Source organism: Epinephelus moara, chromosome 18 (assembly GCF_006386435.1).
Source record: "Epinephelus moara isolate mb chromosome 18, YSFRI_EMoa_1.0, whole genome shotgun sequence".
Lineage (NCBI taxonomy): Eukaryota > Metazoa > Chordata > Actinopteri > Perciformes > Serranidae > Epinephelus > Epinephelus moara.
Genome location: NC_065523.1, coordinates 17,998,153 through 18,024,013, shown reverse-complemented (window position 1 = coordinate 18,024,013; position 25,861 = coordinate 17,998,153). Strand labels below are relative to the sequence as shown.

Genomic DNA, 25,861 nt, shown 5'->3' with positions numbered 1-25,861 from the left:
TTAAAGCACTCTGTCATCTTGACAACCTCTGCAAACAACTTTAAGGCCTTAAGGGTGCTCACCAGGGATGCAGCATTTCCAGGCTTTTACATCTCACAGTCCTCTAAGTCTCCTCTGATCCCATCAATTAAACTGCAAACTCCTCTTTATGGCCGACTTATACCTTTTGTCCTTTACACAGTAAAGCCTGCCTTTAAAGCTATCCATATAACCTGACAGCGACTGAGTCAATCGCAGCAAACTGACATGAGAGTGTTTCTATTTACAGCTGCATTAAGAGTAAGGAGTGGATACTATTAAATGCTGAAATAAACCAATCTGAAGAAGAATAGTCCATTTTATTCTGGGTAAAATGTTGATTTTTCCAAAGATGATATCCATTAGGCAGACTATCAAATGCCCAGAGTGAACCATGGGATGCTTCGTGGACTTCTTTGCAAGCCTCAGAATCACAGTTTGAATCCAGGTCTCATGATGGCACTGATGACAGGACTCATTTTAAATTAATGCTGGAGCTAGCTGGTGAGATTTTGCTCTGCTGTGGGTCTTAATTTAATTGTGGCAGCAGTGCTGAGAATATTCTGCCGCTGTTTCTTGATATGATCTTTATTTGGAATTAAGAGAAAGCCGCTGGACAGGAGTGTCACGGTAACATCAGTGTTTCATTGCGCCATATGTCTTCCCAGATGTCTTTAACGTTTGCTCGTAAGAATGTCTGAGAGAGCGCTTCACGCGAAGCAACCTCGCCACAGTCTACACATACCAATTATTGTGAAAGCAAAGGGCCTATAGACTGTTGGCACGAGTTGTTCCAATTTCAAACATTCCAAGATACTGAACATTATTTGAGCTGAAAGGAAACGCAATACGTGTTTTACATGACTTCATGAATCTCTGTACTGAAAGTGCACAATGTAGCATGAATCCTTTCTTTTCCTGAAAAGAGCCTCTGTACATTAGTCTGCTCTCAGCGTGCACATGTTCGCAACTGTTCCTCTCAGTCAGTCCTAGAATACCAGCACACAATGCCCTCTTTAGCTGGTCCTGCCCCGAAGAAAAGCTGCTAAAAGCAATAAAGGCAGTGGAGTAAAACCACGCAGAGCCCCTGTTATACTTGTCATCCTTATCATTCCACCCCACTTATTCCAGATAATAACAAATTACTACCCGCGTCACTCAAGAGATCTGACTTTGACCGAGAATAAAAGTCATTATGGTTCTTCACAAGATGTTCCTGATGAACAATCCTGGAGAGCAAAAACAGACATGGGAGTACATTAATGTCTCTGTCACATGCATGTGTGCCAGGCCACTCTTCATCACAGAGTGCCATTCTGTTACTATTCATTACTATTCAGAGCTTGCCTGGAAGCAAAGCAGAAGAAACTACCGTATGAAGCAAAGATCAGACATTAAATGAATGATTCCCCAGGCAAAACAATACAGCCCCAGAGTTTGTGCCACTTAATAGCTTTCCTGCCTCTGTACCCCAGGGTCCGGTCTGTTCACAGAGCACAGAAATGGCTCGAACAAAAGATTATGAATGCACCTCTGAAATGAAGTGTCAACAGCAGGGTTTCCTTCAGTGTGGCAAAGGTTAAGTGCACAGCTTTTATATGTTAAAACAACACCAGAGGTACTGCACTTAAGAGTGTCAGGCTCTTAAATAGAACATTACATAATAAAAATACTGACAGGGAATACTGCTTTGAAAATTACGATAAACATCCAATCTACACAGGAATGGGTTGCCAAATTAATTTAAGCTGCTATCCATATTTCCTCAGTGAGTTGCTCCAGAGTTCAGGGTCTCTGTCTGCAAAAGCATGTTTACTTCTCAGCTTTGAGATCAGGAAAGGCTGTAGATTTTTACACCACTGCACACTGGAGTTAAATGTTATGAAATATACAGCAAGATGTTTATTTCTTTAGAAATAATTAAGAAAATATTAACTAGTTAAATTTGTAGTGACTGAATTTGGAACTAGGGTGAGCAGATGAGAAAAGAGCTTTGCATTTTACAAGTACAACAAGCTACTCTGGTCATCTACAGAGTAAATATAGGGACTGTGTAAAAATTATTAGGGGAGGAGGGGTGTAGAAAAGGGGTAAGGTACTGTTATTTTTATTTTTGTTGAAGGGAAGGTAGTCTAAGTTTTTGGAGGATTAGGGAAGGGTATTTTAGTTTTTCTTGCAGTCATTTTTTCAAATTTATTTCATATTTGTGATATTTATTGGATGAAAATGTGAGTTTTAACAAATGCAGAGGATACAGTGTGGGGTAAGATTGGATAATATGGCAATATATACCATGTGACTGTAGGAATGTGTTCACCAGTAGAGATTTGGCAATATGACTTCAACCCTGGGAGCTATTTGAGGAAAGCTATGAAGCAAATCAGGGCTCTATTCTCACATAATCACGAATCCAGCTACCTTACAAGGTAACGTGATTTGAGCAGACATGGAAGAGGAGAGTGACGTTCTAAATACAGAAACCTGTAACGCTTAAAATGATAAGTTTCCGTTTTTAGATAACTTTAATTACGCTGTTTTGAGCCTTTTATTTTTAATCCAAGTTTTTTGTTTGTGTGAAAGTTTCAAATAAAAGAAATAAATGATAAAATGTGATGAAGTACATTAGGGTTATTCCAAACCATTTCTTTATAAAAATAACATGTACCGGGATATAAGTATATGGCCATATCATAAACCCCTGGGGTGGAGTTAAAATATTGCAGAAAAAGGAGTACATCAGAGTAGAGCTGTCATCTGTTTGTCACCCTTCTGTTACAGTTTTCGCATAAATACATTATTTAGACATATTAGTGGGAAGGTATTGCAGTTTTTTCTCTGTGTGAATAGTGAGGCCATAGAAAATATTAGTAACAATGGGAAGAGCTTTACTTTTTTTGTACATAAAATATATACGATTCAACACCAATAACTGTCACACAGTCCTCTCTTTAAATCAGAAAAAAAGGAAAAGGCATCTAACAATAGTGTAAATATGTAACTGATGATCAAGCAATATGTGATGTCACTATGCATTTATACAGAATATACAAAATATGATTATTAGGTGCCTTGTTGGCAGGATCGTACAATTTAAATCATAAATAAATTGCATGTTAACTCGCAGTATGCCATTAAACTGAATATTTCATTTATTTTATTTTATTTTATATAAGGTAGCATGTACAATTTTAACCCGAGATGCGTGTGATTTTAACATTTAAAGCAAAGCAAATCTCAGCAGAACAATAACAATAATAATCTCATAATGTGTCATGTTTTTTTTTTTGTTTTTTTATTGGCTTTCTGCGGGCCGCAGGGTCCACATACACTCGGAGCAGTGCGGTCATTTTGTACTTTAGCAGCAAAGTCTACGACAAGCCATGTTCTATTTTCTGTCGAGCCATTACAACATCATTATGTGTGCTCTAGAAAGCATGCCATGCTACTTAAATATTGAATGAGTGAAGGAATAGCATACCAGTATCTTGCTTTCATGAAGCTATCAGGAAACCCATTCTGTCTCCAAATGTGTTTTTTACTGTAGATAGCATTTGCTATGGTTGAGGCTACAGTAAGTATTGCTGCATGTCTATTTTTAGAAAGGCAATTTCAAAGTTTACTGTGTGCATACGCATGCACATGGCCAAGTGTTTAAATGGAAGTGTTCTTGTGAGTGTGTGTGTGTGTGTGTCTGTTGCTTTGCTCAGGGCTTGTTGTTTGTGGGTTCAACAGGCAGCACATACTCTCTTATTCTCCATAGGGGGAACTAGCTGTGTTGCTCTCCACTTCCATACCTTCAGGCTTAACTGAGAGTCTGACTGAGTCACTCAGATGTAAAACCAGGAACTTCACATCTTGAGTATTGGCGAATAATATGTAAATCTAATAACTTTACCCCCCGTTTACTTATTTCATGGTCAGATGGAACCATGCACAACTCAAGTCAGTGATTCATTTCACTGTGTAACATAGAAACAGTTTTTATGTTTGTTTTTTATCTAGTATTGTCAGTAATTATGATTCTATGACTCGACATCAGAGTGGACCTTTTAAAGAGCAGTGATACTTTCAGCCGGTCTGCTGCTCCCTCTTTGCAGTCTGTTGCTTGTGACTATGTTCAGCATGCTACAAAGATTGGTTGTGCTTTTTAGTACACCCTCCTCCACCCCAGCTGCCATGCTTTTAAGTGCTCCAAAGTGAGGTACTCCTTGATTGGCAGCTCAGGATCAGTAAAGTGCATAACAGGAGGTGTATTCACCATCTAAACCTCGTCATCGTGTCAAAATCCTCCCATACAAGTTACTCTGTCTGAAGTGTGCCAGGAAAAGAGCAAACCATGTGTAAAATCAACACTTCTGTCACTTCTTTACACTTTAACACCAAGATTTATTTCTGTGGTTTGGTTACTGGCCAGCGGAAGTTAATGCATAATATTAGAAGATAATATAACCCTGTCAGTGTATTTTTGGCTTATACAACTTGATTTCATAATCATGAGAGACGGAGATAAGAAATCAAAGTGAATGATGTGTTTGACATCAGTGTGGGGCTCATTCTTCATTTTTAAGCAAGTTACTGTACCAAAACCGATGTGATTGATGCCATGCTTTCTTTTTTTCTCATGTTCAGAAAATAGAGTAATTTGAATTTAGATACATTTTGAAGCTGGACACCACAGGAAGCTGTGTACAGCATGAAATAGCCCATGGTGCCAAGGTCAATACATTTTTAAGGACATTTTCTCCAAATTGCTGATGGTTGTTGGCAGCACCTGGTGCCCACTGGGTTTGCCCAGGTGTACAACACTTGAGATGACTTCCACTAGAGGTAGAGGGAGAGCTGCAATCATGTCTTTATGTAAACACTTTGCATCGGCTTCACAGCTGCATCCAGTAAATTTAAACAGCTTTCATTTCCAAGATAGTTTCCTCGAAGCTGAGCTCAAAATGTTGCATTTAACTTTCCTTCACCTCTGAAGAAATGTGCGAGTCTGTGGCTGCTTCCCTTTCTGGAAGATAATTCAAATGTGCATGTTTGCCAGGGCTGTGACGATAACTACATTATTGCAATACCATGGTCATGTGACACTACCGTGGCGATGAGGTCATCACCATCACCACCATATTTTTTCCAGGCAAATATAATAAATTCATTAAAAAATGTGCTACTCTGGCTCTGATGCATCCATCTATCTGCAGTCACCACTCTGTAGCTTTGCACAATGTCCCGCCCACACCACTACGTGATTGGTTGCACATCATGAGCAGTGTTAATTTCATTGACAAACAACATGATGCAAAATGTTTGTCAACGACCTTTTATACATGATGAAGACAAGATGATGAGCTAAAAAAAAAGACCACTGGTAATAAAAACTGACAAAATGTATGCTTTGTTTTTGTGGACAAGACAAGATACGACTAAAATGTTAGTGGGGGGCTATCAGACATTCAAAATGAGAGGACAGGAAAAAAGAATAATAAGTAATTTAAAACAAAAAAGATTTAAAAAATGTTTTAAACTAGGAGGCAGAGAAAGGGTGTGCTTAAAACAATTTTCTAATGCCATATGAGGAATTTGAGATTGTAGCCCCAAAAGGCTGGTAAACTCCAAGTAATAGTCAGCACCATGATGGTTCCAAATGTGTGCATTGATTGACATTATCAAAGACATCTAACAGGTATGGTAGAACGATTATTAATCGGCAACTATTTTGATAATCAATTAATCATTGAGGTTAGTTTTCTAGCCAATCTGTTGAATATTTGAGCCTTTCAAAGATGACATTATAGTTAGTTGAATATTTTGGGGTTTTGCACTGTTAATCCAACAAAACAAAACATTTTGAGACGTTACTTTAAGCTGTAAAAAAATTGTGACTGGCATTTCTCACTGCTTTCTCCTGTTAATTAGACCAAACAATTAATCGATTCATTGATAAACAACCAACAGTCTCATCAATAATGAAAATAATTGTTAGTTGCAGCCCTACAGATGACATAACATCAAGATGGTCTAGTTAATGCCAAAATGACACCAGTCCATCCTCCTAACAATTATAGCCATAATACGTTACACACATTATGCGCACTGCTGTTAATGAGCCCAATTTTATCAAATGTATCAAACAGTAAAATAAGTTAGTGCAGACTGGTGTACATGGTAAAGCAGGGCATTGAGGTGAATGTAACTTCCTGATTGATTTCTCAACACTTAAATGTAACGTTCATTTGGAAAATCTCACTCTCTCCTATCTGTGTTTAAAATGTGGAGGCCTTTACTCTGCAAACCACTTAAGCACACTAATCTCTTCAATTAATGAGGGGGCACAACAAGATGGTTTGCCTTTTTTTTTTTTTTACACAGGAAGATGAGGAGGGCGCACATAAATTGACTTGGGGTCACCACACTCACTGAATATTTTAACTGCTTTCTTTATTTAAATAGATTACACACTGCCAGTATTGAAAAGCAAATCTAAAATCTCCCTCCTAATGTGTTACAAATTGGATTTTTTTTCTGTAAATCATCCACTTAGGACAGTAATAGCACAGATCACATTAACTGTAACACCCTTTATGCACAATAACTAAATATTGCCACACTGTGATGGTAGTCGTCTCATAGAAAGTTGACGTGGGACAGAATAAATTGGCAGTGATTTAAATTCCGGACAGTTGCGTCAAGCTGTGGATCCCAGCAAGCTATTTTTGTCCTCATATCCATGTGCGCTCCTCTGCACGTCAGCAGCTGGGCAGAATCAGTCAGATCGGTGCCAGTGCTCAACCTTTCAATGCTCTGGGTCAGCATCCTGGAGATGTGCCAGAAACTCCAGCTCCTCAAGACCATATGGGGTCTGTTTCTTCTCAGCACCTCCACTCTTCCCCTCCTGCACCCGTTACTCCAGGGCTGCAACCTGACCTGTCCTCACATACATCATGTCTTATGAAAAGCAACAAAGACGAAGAGAGTCTTTGGACAGTAATGCTGTTTCCGCTCACAAGAGAGAGCATGGTGGACGGATGCTGCTCCTCGTCTCCATACAAAACATGAATACTTCACAGACGGCATATTCAAGAGTCACTGTACATAGCTAGTCAGCGTGAGTAAAGGATTATTACAGGAAACAGTTTCAAATTATGTGCCATTAGGTTGTGGTTATAAAGAGTGTCACAAAATAAGGTAGCTTGTTGCAGAAAAATTATTCTAATAAGGTAAATTCACATAAGAATGGATTTTCTCTAACTGTGACCTGAGTGAGGTTGCTATTGCAGCAACACCTGCATAATTATTACTAGCACTATATGACACATCTTACACCTAGAGGCTTCCATGTGCCAAATTCATGGTAGGTGCCAAAGTGACAAACCCATCTTTATCTAATGCACAACAACGTTCATGAGGAATAATAATTGTCTTCCATATAATGAGCTCTTCTTTGCATTGAATTCCCTGTTCAAGTGAACATGTGAATGTTCCTTGAGTAGGGCTGCACAATAAATCAAAATGTTATCGAAATTGCAACATGCCCAAGTGCAAGATCCATTGCAAGAGCTGCTGTTTATTGATAAAGGTAAAAGCACAGCATTCCAGACATAAGAGAACATGTTTGTTTGGTAAAAACCCCAGAAAAAAATGATATTATCATAATTTTCCCCCTTTTTTCAGTGAAAATTAAGTACAAAAATTATTATTCACTCTGAAACCACGACCTTTATTGCAAGCGCAATATCTGTCAAAATAATCCCAATGTTTTTTGGGGGGTTTTTTGGCATATCGTGCAGACCTAATTTTGAGGGAAAATTCCTCTTCTCAACCTGTCTGTTAAAGCCCGGTGGTTGGGGGGGAAGAAATGTTCCCTCTTGGTTAAAGCATGGCAGGCAGGGGCAGCTGCAGGACTGACCCTGCCAAGGACAGAGAGCTTCCCATGCCTGTTCAATGGCGTAAAATGGGTCATTGAACAGCTAAATGGAGTCATTATGATGAGTAATTAAAAGAATACTGCTGAAGACTCCCAAACTCGCCTTTTCTCTTGGTTCCGCTGCTTTTTGTGTTGTCACGGGGCCTTTGCTGAAAGGCAGCTGCCTTGGGCCACTTAAACTATCACCCCTTTCACTGGGATGCAAATAGCAGCCTTAGCAGCTAATTGAATTGCATTATCTATTGTCCTCTCATTTACTGAAAATCTAGCCATTTTGCAGATTTCCATTACTGATTGTTGGAGATTGAATTTTGCCGGTGCTTTTTATCTGATACAGCATGTCATACACTCTGAATCACAAGGGATGAGAACACAGAATTGTTTCATTAGAGCAAGAGGAGTAATGTGAATACTGATTGTGCAGTAATCTGGGCCTCGTCTTAGGCAGATATTAATATGTATGTAGGTGGGAAAATTGCAGCTTTGCGTCGCTGCATGCTGTGGAGGCTCGGTAAACAGAATCAGGAAAGCAAGGAACGAAACATGGTTAAAAGAAGATGAAGAAATCATGCTTCATTTCTGTGTCACTTATTGTAGTGAATACAAAACATCCATCTCTCTCTTCAGCACAAAGCTTCTCACCCTCTTTTATTTTAACTTCCAATAAAAATGCATGAAGACGTGCCCATGCATTGCGGCCTCCCTACGGGCGACGTGTGCAGCACATTCTCATTCACTTTCCAGGGAGTCATTAAGATGATAGGGGGGTGGGGGGGTGGGGGGGAATGATGTTTGATTAATTAGTAAAACTAACTTTGGCAAGACTGGACACTGAAACAGAGGATTTCATTAGCTTTTGCTTGCTAGATAAGGTTAATGAGGTGGTTCCGATTTTTGAAAAAAAAAAAAGGAGGAAAAGGGAACGACTGCAATGCCAAAAGAAGGTTATCCTCTGAAGAAGCAGCTTCTTATTGCATGCCTCATTAACACTGGCCTCTATGGATTGGATTCAACATGTTGGCTTAAATACCTGTATGTTATATGAAGGTGTTTAATACTGAAAATCCATTCACATGCTTAAAGTAGTAAACAAACCACTTGATTGGAAATTACATATTAATATCTGTCACTATCTTGTTTTTGCTCCTCAGAGTTCAAGAAGACAAATCAGTGAACATCTGCACTGCTATAGGAGGACACCAGGGATGCACAGTGAGGACTTCAACCTAGATTCCAGAGGTGAGTGAAGGTATTTTTGCTTCTAGCTTGAGTCAACTGCAGCTCTGCATGAGCAAACGCCCCCTAAGAGGATCAGAGAGAATCCATCGCTAATCCACTGGTCAATACACATGACGAGTACAGTGTCAAAGACAAGTCACTCAAAAGGACATGTCATCCTGAGAGTGGACAGTCTCAGTATCAGTCTGTGTATATGCGTGTTGTGTTTACGTTCCCCTGTTTCTGCCTCTGTTTTTTTATTTACATTAGCATGTCAGCACTAAAAGCTAAAATATATATTATAGAGTTTAGAAGGTGGAGTCTTTTAAATGCTTTGGGTAATGCATTTGTTATTTATGCAATCTTAATGGGAGCATTAGAATAAAACATCAATAGATGTCTTGTTTGTTATCAAGCTCTGATTTTATAACCCAACTCCAACCACCTGATCAGAGAACAAATGACTTTATTCTTTATCACAACCATTATGTTAAAAATTCTATTTCTCCCCTAACAGCTGTAATCTTTCTTTGAAATGATTTATTCACCAGCTAAACTTGAATTCATCACAGTTTAACCCACAAAATGATCATTTGTACAACAGTTATTCACCACAAGTAATGAAAAATTCATGCCTCCTCAGTGAAAGAAGAATCCAAAAACTGAGAAAACTCTTGATTAATTGAAGTCATAGGGGTCCACATTTAACAACAGTGAGACTATATCAAAACATCTATTTACAAACTCTCACACAACTCATTCAGTATAATCCAAGTCTTATTTATCCAGTCATATGCTCAGTTTTTCCCAAACAGGCAGCCCTATCCGACAGGAAACTGGACTAATAGTGAAACTTGCCTGTGCTCTCTTCAAAGCCAGACTCCACTGAAAAAAACAGTAATATTACCTTGCTGAACACAGAAGCTGCTGGTCTACCGCTGCCTCAATCTATAGTTTGTTTGTGTTATTGGGTCACTTTGATGTGTTAAAGAGTTGGTTCAGAATCAGTAAAGTCACACAATAACACAAACAAACTAACTGTGGTAGACCAACAGCTGCCTTGTTCAGCGAATTAATATTATTGTTTTGGTCAATGGAGTCTGGCTTTTTTAGTTCAATTCTCCGTCAAAACAGCTGTCTGTTTCAGAAGTACTGAGCATACAACTGGAGAAATGAGCTGTGCACGAGTTGTGTGAGAGTTTTTAAACAGATATTTGATATAGTTTTGCTGTTGTTAAACGTAGCCCACTTTCACTCCCAATTCATCAAGAACTTTCTCAGTTTTTGGATTCTTCATTCACCCTAGGACACATGAAATACAAAGTGTTCTTCAAATTCATTGTAACACGGGGTGAGTAACTGTTATACAACCGGTCATTTGAGGAGTGAAGTATTCATTTAATGCCCAAATATTAATGATGGGAAAAAAGAGCAAAACCACCTTTCTGACAGTTATTACATCTGCATATTGGCATAAATAAGTACATTTAATCTTTCACATACCACCCAACATATGATCCTTTTAAATGTCTTTTTAAAAATATGGATTTTTTTTTTATTTTGCTCCATTATCTCCTTTTTCTCTCAACCGGTGAACAACAAATGAGTACTTTAATTTGCGAGGGTGTACCGTGACAGGAAGAGTATGTGCACACTGAACAATTAGTGCTGATTAAGAGGCCATTCACAAAAGGGACGTGGCGTTAGAATTTTAATCATCATTGACTCACTTTTTTGGAATACATTTTCATAACCTGCATAAACCTTCTATTCAAGTGGCTCACTAGTAACTCAGTTAGTCATTCATGCTGAGCAGATGGGAAGTGCCCTATGGCTTCATTAAGGCACATGTCAGCAGCAGTAGAGTTTGTTCTAAATTTAACACTTTCCTCTTGTGATTTAATTGTAGCAGAAGAAGAAAAAAAAAAGTCAATTTTAAGCTTTGGAAATTCAATCTTACAGCTCTCTGTGTCTTAAATGTATTTAAATGAAACTCTAGCCGGTAAATATGTCAACGCCTTAGCTCTATTACCGTTAGCATGTTAATAGCATTAGGTTTAAAGCCCAGCTGAGCCTGAGGGCCTGACAAAGAATAATAGCATTTCCTCGCAATAAGTATAAAGACCTAAAGACCAGAAAGTTTCTTTATTTTCTATGCATCTAACAACTTTAACCTCATGTGGCTGCTAGTGTAGCTATAAACTTCTGGTCTTTTAAAAAAAAAAAAAAAAAAAAAAAAAAAAAAGCCCTACATGTTTGTACTTGACTCGGCTGAAGTCCCAGTGCCCATTAAAGAAAAATTAAACAACACCAAACATAGAGATGCAATCTAAAAATGGAGAGGGCCCCAGAGAAGAATGATAATAACGATCATGCTTTAGAAACAAAGCTATACAAAAATAATAAAGACTTAGTTTGGAAACTGTTTCTCACCGTGCAGATAATATATTCAGTGCTTTTTACTGTATATCATCATCTTAATAAGCTTGCAACAAGGCATTTGGTGTAAGAGATCTACCAGAGAGCAGTTGAATGGATATTGAATGTGCTGTTTTAGTGCCACCACTAACCAAAGAAATCCTCTTTATTGTATTTTTTGATCTATCTTTTTCATGTTCACATCATTTTCAGTTTTTGTTTTAAATGGGAGCAGCTATTTATGGCTTTTTTTTATTAAACTAGAAGTTGAGAGACAATGAGCCTTTGTATATATTCTAGTCCGTCATATAAGGAAAGGCAGGTTTGGACAGACTTCAAGAATAAAATCCCCAATTGGACACATCAAATATGTGTTCGAGTGCTGGATCAATTGAATGACTTTGATTTAATCCTCGCTGCCTTTCAAGTACGGCCAGAGGGATTTTTCTTATGTCGAACTGTCCAGAAATATTTCTGCTACACCAATTCTTAGGGTATAAATATAAAACCACATTATGCATGAGAGGCACAACAAGCCGATATATACATCCTATTTATTGCCATCCTAAAACAAGTTTGGCAACCCATGAAAGAGTAGCAGCTTTAACTACTGTCATTAAAACTGGAGATGTACTGCTGTTGCTGCTGCTGCTGCTGCTGCTGCCGCTGGTGAAAGTTAGTGACGAGTCTGTACGCCCAGAGCTGGAGAGGGACCACAAAACTCCCAGTTTAATTATTTCATTTTTTTAAAAAAAGAGTGTCCAGACCAATATTCTTTAAGGGGACCCATAATTCCTAGTTTCCCTGCAGAGATATGTGCTTTTACTTCACTGATTTATACAGGATGTGCAATGTGCACTACAAGAGGAAAAGTCCGGCCCACTGAAACACAGGGCCAGAGGCAGGAATATTTTTGTATTCTTATCGTTTGATAGTTTGTTCCAAGTCAGATTTACTAGACACTCTTATTCCTACTATACACTAGAGGACTTCAGAGACTTAAGTCTGACATCCCACATCTTAGGCTAATGTGAGATTTTAGTCTCACACAAGGTTTTGCAAAGACCAGGGATTTTGCAGGGTCACTATTTTCAAGACTACGACGAGATTCCTTTTGAGATTTCTTGCCTTAATGCTCCTGGGGGAAAATATTATGCCAAACTCCGTTTACATATTCACAATTTCTTACATGTCGGGATTACAACACATAACTCTAGACACATAAGATACAAGGCGTCATAAGTCGACAGTATTCTTGTCAATTCAGCATAATCCATGAATACAACAGATAGACCACGAGATACATGCTAAATTAAACATCAGCTCTTGTTCACTCCACAACTCCACCAGTTTCTCCTCCTTTTCCACAGCACAAGCAGTCGAGACTTCTTACCACTCTTGCCTCCCCAGGGTCCCCTCCATGTTTACTGTCTCCTTGGTTTGCTACTTCTTGTTTAGTGCTGGAGAGAGTGCACCTATTCTTCAAGTATCACATGTGCCAGGGCTAAAAATTTACAACACTCAACATGTTTGAGCAAGACATTGAAAAGACTGATGTAAGATAGCTCAGGCTGAGTTTTATGACCACCCTGCACCAAATGATCAAGATCATGGGAGTGTGCACTAACTATGGGAAAAATCTCAGGATTCTGTCTGTGACAGTAAAATTGCTTGCAAAGTTTTTGGTGCAGGTCCAGCATTAACCTCACAAACTTGTTTCCACCTAATGAGTGCCATCTGTTCACGAGGTGGTGTGTGTTCCTGAGATTTCAGCATTACCGTAATCAATACACATAAGAGTTGCCAAATAAGGCCAACTTTTCCCCTCCATTTGTCGGAAAGTTTGAGTCGCATAAATGTTAACAGTAAGAAGAATTTCACACAAAAGTTTCAGGCCCTGCTGTCAGACATCAGCAGACAAAACCATAAAAAATTAAGCAGTGTCAGTAGCGGTGTTAGAGGGCCCGAAACTAGGCTATTTAAACAAACATTAATAATACAGCTGCCAAGGACGCATCATCAAAGCAGCACTGTACTGTGACTGAAGTATAGGGTTTGACATGATTCTAGATGCTAGAAAACGTCCTTCTAAAGCAAACTGGTACATGGCAAATATGAGAGCCAGTCAAGGGGCTGTGACTGTCACAGTGATATTAATCTCCACAGATATCTGCATATGTATGCAGAATCTGTAGGTAAGCAGACAAGATGTTGGTATCAGAAGCAGTCTGTTTTCTGTTTGTAGTCTGAGTAGCATTGACTAATCACATTTGAGCAGCAGCTAAACAGTCCATGTGGAGAGACCTTAATGCAATCTTAGAACCCATCAGCTATTGTCTGACAAGAATGTAGCTTTACATTAGCTTTTTTTTAAAATCAGGATTTACATGCAGATATTTCTTTATGGAGTTTACCCACAATGGTAACACACAACTTTTGACATAAGAAAATTTTCCCACCAATTCAGTATCTGACCAAATGTCTCCCCTTCTGTTCCAGAGTTATGACATTACGTAATGGCCAGAAAAGTGTTTTTGCAGAACATTATGATGTCACAGTGAAGCTGACCTTTGACCTTTTGGGTATAAAATGACATCACTTGATCATTATATCATATTAGACATTTGGGTGAAATTTGATCACAATTAGGGCATGATATCTTGAGTTATGGGCAAAAATGTGTTTTGTGAGGTCACAATGATCTTGACCTTTTGCTTTTGACCACTAAATTCTATCAGTTAATTGTTAAGTCCCAGTGGATGTTTGTGCCAAATCTAAAGAAATCCCCTCAAGGTGTTCTTGAGATATAACGTTCACTAGAGACGTACTCAAGGTCACACTGACCTTGGCCACTGCTATCTCCGGCACGTAGGCATAAAGATGATAAAAGCTTCTCAGTGAATAGGCAAACCATGATGATGATCTGGTGAGCAGAATATTTATTTTGCATTAAGGCTCATGTAGTTATATGTATACCTTGATTTCAGTATATTAGGCGTGTGCATGACTCATACAACAAATGACATTCATACCTACTGTTACAAAAATTAAACGTATGACAAATCAGGTGAACACAAATTCTCCTAAATCACATGTACCAAATGATATTGAACATGTTCATTTGAGTGGTTCTTGCATGAGGCCCAAACGCTATATTGTAAATAAACGCTATGGCCTCTAAAGTGTTATTGTTGAGCAACTTTGTTTTTATCTCTCACTTTATTGGTTTTCAGTTTTGCCTTCAAGGCAGTCGAAAATTTGTCCTGGGATCCAGAATATCATAAAGCCATTGATCACTGTGATGATCATTCTCCTGACCAGGTCACAGCAGCTTTATCCCCATCAAGCTCTATAGTGCCAGCTCCTCCGTCAACCTGGATTCCTAATTGATGGCACTAGAGAAGAGTTATTTGAATGGATTACCGTAAAGAGCATCATGGATTAGCCTGAGAGAGACATGGATCCCGAGGGAGCCTTAAATTGGTCACATAAAGTGATTATAAAACATCTGTATGGTTGGCAATTATTGGGCTCCCTTCTCATCAAAGGAATTTAACCCTTCCTCCACGTTCGCTCGATGCATCGATTCGACTCTGGCCTGTTATATCTCACGTGGGCTGCGGTGGTGTTTGTTGGTGCCCAGGCAGTGCAATGATCAATGCCCTCAGGGTGGGAAAACAACTAGTTGTAAATATAGCATTGGTTTTTGTAGTTGCATTTATGACTTAGTTACTATGACGTCAAGGTGGTAACACATAGTGACTAAAACCAACCTATCCATTTGAGCAAGATCAATGCAACATACAACACCCCTCATGGCAGCACAAGCCATCTTAAAAGACTAAATGGCTGTTTTACACTTCTTGATTAACGATTCATGTGATTACATTATTACTGCAGTGCTCAATCAGAGTAAAAGAGAATCCGACATAGTGCCTCCTCTGTGGTTCTGTTGTGGTTCTGTATTGGTGCATTTCCCAGAACTGAACTCATCCAATTGCCCTGCCTGGGCTGTCATCAGTCCTAATGTACTGTAATTTTTAGTGATCACTTTACTCACTTGATGCTCCCTCAGTCCATTAATTCCGTGATGAGAGCTACATCTATCACAAATATGGCTGCCATAATATTAAAGTCTTTGCCCTGTAAAAGATGAGCGGATCTAAATCAGACCAAAAATGTCTCCAGTAAACATCCTGTGCATGCCCAGGTCTCTCCACATTGGTCAGTGTGAAAACCTCAATGTTAGGAGTGTTTTAATTCAAGAAAAAGTAGCTGAGATTTGAAAAAAAGTAGTTCAGATTTCTAAATGATACACTTTTCTTGTGGTTAAATGCTAAACTGTTGCATTGTTTACATTGGCTTTGTTTCCCCATTGTTTGGAGCCTCACAGACTGGGCCAGTTCTAGCCTGCTATATAAAGGCCCAGACACATCCAACTAATATCAAGAACCAGTGGTGACAAAAGGTGACTGTTGTGTTGCCTCAGGTTGCTTGTGTCTTGGCCAAAACCTGCAGGTAAACACAGTGCAAAGACTACAACCAATGGCCAACTAGCATGTACATTCTTCGCCTGTGTGACAAGATATAACTCTTCATACCGGCAGGTGGCCATAACCTGTATTTGTCAATCAAAAAGGGAAACTGGCAGACTGAAAGGACAGATTCAAGATGCCAGTTAGCTTGTTAGCACATTAAAAACACAACCAGATGTTGAAAGCTCAATGGCTTAAAAACAATCTAACCTAATATAACAAGTTGTTTAAATCTCACGCCCTCACTTCCGTTTCTCTTCTGAATTGAACTGCCAATCACAGCGATTTGATTCACCAACGGGCTCTGCTGGCACAGATGCTGAATAAACATGCTGAATCAGCTGAATTTAGGCCTACAGGGGCCAATTAGTGACAGCAATGCAGGACACACCACCAAAACTAGGGACGCTCACCGATGGCCAGATATTGACCAATGGCCGACTGTTGCCTTGAAGTGTCAAGGCCCTTATGGTGGGCAACTTGAGGCGGTAGGCAGCCAAGAGGTTATAGAAGCAGACTGGTAGCCTGATGGTTGCCGTTTCAAATCCCTAGCCAGATGGCACAAATATCTGGCAAAATGACAGCTGGCAACTAGAGCGTTGTCAGAGTCATGATCAGATCTATATCAATGTATACTCAAACTCTAATGTAAATATAAATACAGTGACCTCCTTGAGGCCGTATGTAACAGTCTGCTAAAGAGCCCTCCTACCTGACCTGGGCCGTGAGCCATGTAAAGCATTGCCACTGCCAAAGGTCACACCAGACACCACTGCTCCGACTGTGATCCTCCCGCCTTTAAAAAAGTCAGAAGAACAGAATAAGGTTTAACCACACCATTTTTAATGAACAGAACATTTTCTATAGCATTTTTAAAGCATTTTTTCCATAGCATATTTAAAGTTAGTGTTTAGTGTTAACATCAACATAAATAAGAAACGTTTTAATTAAATTTAACACTGAGCTTTGGCCTTCCTGTCTTTTAATTAGTCTTGTCCTCACAATATCACATTATCACCTCAGCTGCTCTGACTCACCGAGATTTTTTTTTATACATTATCAAATATAAAATGCTATTTATCTGTTGCTTGGCTGAATACATGATGCTTATTATTTACTGAGAGATATGCGTCTGTATTGCCCAGCACACCCAGCTAATCAACATTCTAAATTCAATATTTAATCAGTGGTCAATGTCAGTCCATTATTTTACATTCTGCATTAGTCCAGAGTTGTAACTTAACCTTGACTGAGAGACAATTGTTGTTTTGTTCAAAAGTTATGTGTGCCAATGAGGAGTGCCATCACGCCTGTATATTGTCTGGAATGGTTCCCACAGACGTTGCTGCTGGAAAGTACGTGTTTGATTTCATGCATGCGCAGGGAGAAATTTATTCAGTCTGTCTTTCAAACTAATTTAGAACGATGTGTAAGCGCTGCTTGGGCGGAGACGAACAGTATTTTTCGGTGGCATGTCATTGCATTTCGTGGGTAAAGAGGCTAAAATGAGTGTGTTCAGCTGGATGATGTATTTCTATCAATGCCAATCGGAGCTAGAGCCAATAAATACACGTGACAACTGCAGAGTCATTTGACCCAGGTGTGAATGCCAATTGTAACCTTTAGTATTATTTTTTTTTTTAAAAACAGAAGTTAGTGGAGGCTAGCGCTGTTTTGTGCAGTGGAACAAACAGAACAAAAGGGTTACGTTAAAAACCATTACAGCCCACACATATATCTATACAACGAATACATGTAAAGGAAGCCAAAATGACACTTCAGTGATTGTCTAATGGATCCAACATAAAACCTATAAAGCAAGTCAACACAGGGTTAGTTCTTATAATGTCATCTCCATTACTTTAATCAAATCCCATATTATTTTGTTAATAACGACTTGCACCAGCAGCCAGGCTGTGACTTAGCGATGAGAAAGGCAATCATGGAGAAAATGAATCAAAGTTAAAATGGGCCTACACAGATTTGACAGACAGCTGTCAGCCATTCATTACAGACTCCCTAATGATTTTTTTTCCACATCGCTGATAAAGTGCCACAGCACCTTTCCCAGCGTGACAGGGGACTTTTCTCAAATCATGACACCTCAATTCTTCCCTCTTATTGCATGCCATTCATGCAGTCAGACCTGCAGAAGGCAAAGCTGCTTGTCTGTGTCGTCGAAATGAAAAATGACTGCAATAAAACACAGGGACTCCATGTATAATGCACGTGTTGTTTTAAAAACACAGAGTTAGGCGTGTTCCTGAGTGAGACATGAGGAGATAATTGAGGCTTTGGTTTATCGCCTACAGAGCAGGATTAAAAACCTGAGGCCACGCACCTTTAAAGAAGGATCTCTGACCATCTGCTTTTGTTTCGTCTTGTCAAACGCTGTTTGTCATTTCTGTCAAATCTCTTACATTTACCGCTTTATTTCTTCCATAAGACGTTTTCCAAAATGCATTGTCTCTAAGCCTTTAAACTAGTATTAGATTTCCTAAAGATTATTAATATAACAGAGCGAAGGTGATAAACCTGTCTTAATACATTTGATGAGTTTGCCTTTCAATTTTTCACCTCTTTGCATTAAGTAAATGTTAAATGACTCACTGTTTATTAAAGGAGCTAAAACTGAAGTGTTTCAGGCATAGAGGCTGCCTATGGCACTTTGAATATTGTATAGTGATTCTCTTAAGAAGTTTTCTGTGCTCTAAAAGATAACAGGATTGCAGGAGGTGAGGTGCTCAAATGAGAAAACTGTCAGAGTATCAGTTTTGTCACAGTATCGTTTGATAAACCATTTGCAGGCACTCGTTTTATTAGCTTTTAATCTGCCTGCCACACGTCCTCCTTTACAATGTTATTTCACCCATCACTTTTTAATGACAGTAAACAAGTCATTATCTATATTTCCCATCATATGCTGTGTTTGGTTATTTCTGTTTAACAGGAAGTGACCTCACTGTTTCAGGATTGATTTATGTGTTTTCCATCGCCGCCGTGCTTCTTTATTCACTTATCCCTTTGGAAAGATAGCTCTACAGCTGAAAATTGCACCTCAAATGGATTATAGATTAGTATCAGTGTCTGACTGTCCAACTTGGGCGGTAATGTGTCAGGACTGTGGCACAGTCGCGACAAAGAATTACTCATCCAGTGTGTTTTGGAAACTTAGTTGGAGGTGTAATAAATCTACTATATTAAAACAGTATATAAGTGATATGCGTGATGTCAGTAAATGAGTCAGTAATGCTGTTTAACTTTCATTTATCCGTATCACTGACATCAGTCGTCTCCAAATGTGTGTGATTAAGATGAATGTGTATCCAGTTTTGCCATATAGCAGCTGCATTTACTTATTAATTCACCTTCAGCAAGTGAGAGGGAATGGAGCAATTAAATCAACAGATGTACTAGTTGTAATACCCTGAATACACACAGCTGTGGGTGCTTCGTGAATAAAGACCACTGACATTCATGTATAGTGATTATTTCCACAAGGATGAGGTTACTGTCAAACAAAAAACAAACTGACACGAACACAAACAAAACTGCTGTTTTAACCACAAGCACATTTTAGTTAGTGAATATTTTTTAATGACGTCTAGATAAATGGAAAAGTTATCAGTGATAGGAGTGTGACATCACATGGAGGTGGCAAGGCTACTGGAAAATGGCATTGATGAGAAGAGTAACTGATGCTGACGCTATGTGATGACAGGTATCTTCAACCCTTCAAGGCCGATAAAACAATACTGGACGTATTAAAAATGAATAGATCCCAGTAAGTGGGAGTATAGAGCAGCCCGGATGCCAGAAGAAAATGTTTGCATTGTACTTCTGAAAACCATGAATGCGTAACATTTCCACATTTCATCCATATCCTTAAAATGTTTCGAAGGTCAAGTTATACATAAGCTGACTTTTTCAACGGGAGGCGGAAGGGACGGTGGATGGTGTGTCACCTTGGTGAGACACCTGCCAAGCTGTAGACCATTGTTAAACACCAACAAACGACACCACCAATCGTCTGTTGGTGAGCCTTCACAGCATTTCCACCAGTTTCCGGGAACATCAATTGTTGGTTTGTAGACATGCGATTTGAAGCCTTGAGTTTGGCATTTTTGCCATTGCCTTCTTTTGATTTTTGGAGTCAGAAGTGACCATATTTGGATCAGAGGAGCTGTGGAGGAGCGAGGGGTGGATCTGACTGAGAGCCCGAGGACAGAGGGGTACATATACCCTTGTATCCCAGATGGGTACTTGTACCTTTGTACTCCAGACTACCTGTGCAGTTGCTAAGGTGAATATGGAAATATTGTAGGGCAGCAACTGGTGCAGCCATGGCATCCAGATTTCTCCCTAGCCATTAGTTCATGATCCCACCCACCTGTTGGGAAACACTCTTGTATTATGCACATATTGAGTCAGCTGTAACACCTGGTCACTATGTGTCACATTTAAGAGCATGTGGAAACCACATAGCACACAGAGTCTAAACACTAAGCTAAAATGTATGTATAAACAGCTGAAATAGTCTTCCAAAAGTCACTGATAAACAGTTGTCTCTTTCAAACTTGCACCTTTTACTAAACAATGCATCTATTTAACAGCACATTAAAGTCTGAATGTGTCACAGTGAAAATAAAATTTGTGTGGCCACACTGACAGCAGTCATTTCAACAGGGCTCGGTAGAAGTCGAAGGCTTTTTATCCGCACGATGATTAATCACATCACATAAGGCATCTGTCCACTATGTAATATATCTTGTCATATGACCTTTCGACTTTGTTGTAGAATGATAATTGCCTCTGCCTCATCTCCTTAGTGGGTTATGACACAGATGACATTTATTGACTAGACACCCTTGTACAAGTATTTTACAAGAAGTGTGCAAAAAGGAAATGTAGATGAGGAGCATCTGTGAAACAGAGGCTGTTGTTTTTATATGGAGGACTTGTATTATCCATGCTGGTAATGGAACCTGCTGTTAAAACCCTCCTTAAAAGCTTCTGCTTCTTTAAATAGAGACTGATGTATTCTAAGAAAATCTGTGCCAGGGAGAAGGCATGTGTGAAAGAAAGTGAATGGCACTGTTATGGCTGTGACAACTATAGCATTACACGTAAGAGCTACTCAAGCACAAGGTGATTTTTTTTTAACTGCTGTTTACAGCATACGCACTAGAATGCTGTGTTTTTCCTTTGTGAAGAAACTGTAGCTTTTCTTTCCAAATAAGCAAAGCAAATACTTCCTTTGTCCCCTATGTGCATTTGTGGAGGAAAATTTGAATAGACAGCAGCAATAAAAATGCAAATTCTGACACAAAGTTATCTGAGCATTTTATGTCCGTTTATTTCCACTAATGTCCATTAGCATTTAAAGCATTTATTTGTTGCATCATCTAACCTAACTGGGATAAAAGTCCTCCCAGTGGTGTACCTGTCATCTCGCATTGAGATCTCCTTCAAGTCTAGAGTTCGCTTTCTGTGGCGCACCAAAAAACCTTTCACTCCTGTGATAGTCAAGCACGAGCTCTCTGTTGTATCCTCTGCCCCTTATAGAGCCTGAGAGAATTTGCCCTGTCAGAAACAATAACTTCCCTTTCAAAGGCAGAGACAGTTTTATTTCTCAACATGGCCATCACACAAGATGGTTGTTTCCATTTGCCTCCCCCTTGTTTCCTTTCATTCCAGCACTCATCATAGATGGATCAAATTGCAGCGCCAGGAAAGTCGGGACTTAAAATCCTCGCTAGCACCGATTGATTTTTCTTTCCTGTCACCTTGTCCAACTCTAATACTCCTTTTGGGCTCTGTAAAAAGGAGCTCATAGTGTAGGTTCAGAGAGCAAGATAAAGTCATTATCCCCCCCAAAATCAGATAATCATCTCTCTGAACTCCAACTACACACCTACACACACACATTCACATAGCAAACTCATGTACTGAACTCCTGTTTCATGAATCTGTTGCTACTGCTGCTCCGATCTGCTGTCACTGACCACCACAAGCTCAAAGCACCACCCATGGATAGATAACTGATTATTGCACGTCCATTAAATGTTAAGTGTGTATCTCTGTCAGGGGGGTTGTGAGTGTAGAGACAGTCTTGTGCAAATTTACAAGAGGACTGCGTGGCTTTTACGGCTGCTAGATCTGCATGAATATGACAAAAAGGATCAGTTTAATTCTCAAAGCACCCGCAAAGAGTGAAATGCACCCCTAACTGTGCTGCCACCTGTGCTATTTGCATGTATTCAAATGAGGTAATATGCATACATTGGGCCCCTTTCTATATAAATGAGTTGAGATGCCCAGTTAAAGATGCTAAGTCTAGCTGGCTTTCTACCCAAGAAGGGTCTGTTTGATAGATATTGTGCTCTATTCCAAGGCAGCAAAACTCTATAACATTAGTGAATGACAGGAAAATAAAATGGTAAAATAACTCGAGCTGAGATGGAGCTGTCAATCAAGCGTGATCTGATTATTCTCCTACAATCCTGAGAAATAGTCTGAGCAGCTAAATGAGCTGTTTTTGAATCAGGTTTTCTAGTTATGAACATTTATTTTCACTCAGATTTTTGGATGCTTAATGAGTCGCTCATCTTTGATATCATTTATGGATTTTTTTTTTACTCTTTCAAGCCAAGTTTCCTGTGGCTTTAAAAAGTTACAAAAATGTGTTTGTATGCTGTCAATTCTAGTTCTTAGATAGACAGAAATTTGGAATAGAGTGAAATCAGAAACATCGGACAGACTCAGTGCATCTTTAGAAATGAGCCTCACTGCAAAACAGTTCAATTCACAAGGCGCTAATAGCCACATGCAGTTACAGTGAAATTATTAGCGTCTTCATAGAGTTGGTGGTAACTGAAGTGCATTTATAAGGGGTGTCATGCCCACAAGCAGCACCAACAGCACTGATAGATCAGGAAATTAAATCCCCAGTACGGTCTCTCTGTTATGTTTAAATTCCATGCCTGAAGTTTTAAGGGATGCCCGCGGCCTAAAAATTTCAGTTTCCTCTTTGCCATTGTTCTGCCTACTGTGTTCTAGGTGTGAAGGCAACACTCATGCCGAATGGATAATTGCACTCAGCTGCAAAACTTCATGTGAATATTTGCACTGAAATGTCTTTAGCACAGAATCTTTTGTGATTTGGACCATGTGCAATTCATGACACTATCAGCAGCCACAAGCCATTCTTTGTGAATTCACTCCTCTGCGTCAAACCTGTCCCAGAGCATCTCATGAGCAGAGCCACACCGCCAAACCAAAATGCAGATCGCTGCGATAAATGCTTAAAATCTCGATGCGAGTGTCCTGACTGAATTAGGGTAAATCTGGGGAGGAAGATAAAAATGTAAAACTCCCTTGAAGCCACGTTAACTCTTTTAAGATGTAGATCATTTGAGTTAAACTCTTTGTGGAGATAATCTCCAAGTGATAATGTCCTCTGCCTAAATGTGTCAGATATTCCGTCGGGTCGGACAGATATAAACATTCAGCGCAGGGAACGGCCGCTTCGCTGTTCGCAGCCTGTCAATCAGAACAGTGAGGCAGGTTGACCTGTCAGTCAGACGCACGGTCCTGCAGTACAACATAATTGAATTAGCTGCAGTCACTTTCTGAAGGTTAATTGGTGGGGAAACCTTGGCTCAGCATGGCGAGTAATTGAGAAAGATAAGGAAAGCGAGTCTTATCACAGATTTTATCAGCATATGTGAACTTTTATCAATTCTCTAAAAAATATAAGATATTAATAAAAAAAAACATAAAGAAGTTGACACCCAGCAGTCCTGTTAAATCCACCTGAGTAATTTTTCCATAACTTCCTGTCACGCTCAGGGCTGCGCAGTAGCTCCCACTTTGGTTCGACATGTCATGAGTCAGCAGCTAGAGACATTGCTGCCAGATGCTTTGGCTTGGAGGCCAAAATAACGTGCCGAGTTGATGGTCAGTTGATGGCCTGGAAAATTGCATTTAAACCTTCAGGTGTTATTCCAACTTGTATCTTACTCTCAAACGTACCGAATTAAATTAAACTCTACTTTGCTCCTGTCCTTTTGATAAATGCTCTCCGTAGCCCAGATGCCTTTTCCCCCTGCTCAGTATGCGTCCCGTGGAGCTGAACTGTTATGGTTTTGTTATAGAATTCGGTACAGTGCAGAGATCACAGCATTCATTTTAAAGAAAAAAACTGAAAGGTTGAGCAGGATGCACTTTTCTGCTTCCCAGTGTCCTGCTAACTATTGCGCCGGGCTGCTTTAATTCTCCTGCAGGGTTTCACTGATGCATCTGTCTCCATCAGTGCGGTGTGATTCCACACCATTCTCCATGGCTTATCATCTTTATAAGAGGTGTCACCCAAAGTAGAGCTTTTAGTTTGTAATGAGATTTTTTGCTCTCGTCTAAGCTTGAATCATACTAGGTCATGAGCCTGCTGAAGGACTCTTGATACACTGAAGAACAATGGAGTGAGATATTGGGAATTTACAAGAGATGGCAGGGCAGTAAGTCATTTAAAGTTTTACAAAGTATGACACCTGTGTGGAATACCAAGTAGTAAGTGGGCTGAATGTAACTTTTTGATAGACCAGTTTCAAATTCAGCCAGTGCATATCTGTATCAGCCCAACCTTTGCACTCAAGACCTTAATTATCCAAAAAGGATCTGTTATTTGACATTTGGCACAAATGTATCATCAGCATTAATTGAGATCAATCCACACTCCAGCAATACTTATTACCCTGATGCTAATTTGCACCTAATTAGCAGGGCCCAGTACTAATTGGCAGCAAGAAGATATTAGCTGTCCTTATTTTATCTCTGCAAAACTCCAATGAATCTAGCATGTTTGATTACAGGACAAGATAACAAAAATAAAGATTTATATGTATTATTTTAGATTTTGTTCTTCAACAATTACAGTAATGTCTCTCTCTACTTTGCAACACGAGGTGGTCACATAATAAACCCATGAGATGAGTTTGTTTACCAAAGTCTAATTAAGTGTTGCTGTAAAGTCCTAATGTACACTGAAATTCAGTTAATGCCGTTTTAACCAACAAAAATATACTATATCTATGTGTCCACATACAATAGCTCGTATGATATCCTACAAATAAGAGCCCCACTAATGACGTTATTTACTAATGTCAAGTTGCATGCCTAATGTAAAGTTATTAGGGTACAGCAAGTGAGGTGTGTTAGGTTTAGGAAAAGAAACATGGTGGCGACATACCTTAAAATGACTCAAAGTTTGCACAGTTCCCCTAGGGGAAAGTCCCGGGCAAAAGTCCTATGTTTTGTGATCTATCCACCACCCCAACCTGCCTTCTTTTGAGATCACACCCTTCTTTACTCACATCAGCTCAGTGGACACGTGATTACAGCCTTCCCAAATACGTGGGATATACATGAATGACGAGCTCAAGTTACGTAGAACGTGTTTAAATTTTAATGCATTCGTTTTAATGGGAAAACGAACAAACGGTCCATGAAAACAGCTTGACTGTATCAGTAACTTTAATACTGTTACTATGCCAGCCTGTTGACCGATTTACCGTTTTGCTGCACATATAAAAGCAGACTTGAACTTTTGACAAAAGTGTGTTGCTGTGATCCATTTTACAGCATGACTATAATAAAATGTTTTTACTGACTGACTGTAAACATGTAAATAACATACTGTAATATACACCAACAGTGTTGTGGAAAATCAAATTTCACAAAAGCTGGCTCAAAG

The 25,861-nt window shown here is 39.3% G+C and overlaps 1 protein-coding gene across 1 annotated transcript in view; it reads left to right on the top strand.

Moving 5' to 3' along the window:
• Positions 1 to 25,861, top strand: part of elfn1a (extracellular leucine-rich repeat and fibronectin type III domain containing 1a) — a 99,387-nt gene that overhangs the window by 55,489 nt on the left and 18,037 nt on the right. The window contains exon 2 of the mRNA XM_050070202.1: positions 9,091 to 9,178. The gene's annotated coding sequence lies outside the window, so the exon portion shown is untranslated. The remainder of the gene's footprint in view (positions 1 to 9,090; positions 9,179 to 25,861) is intronic.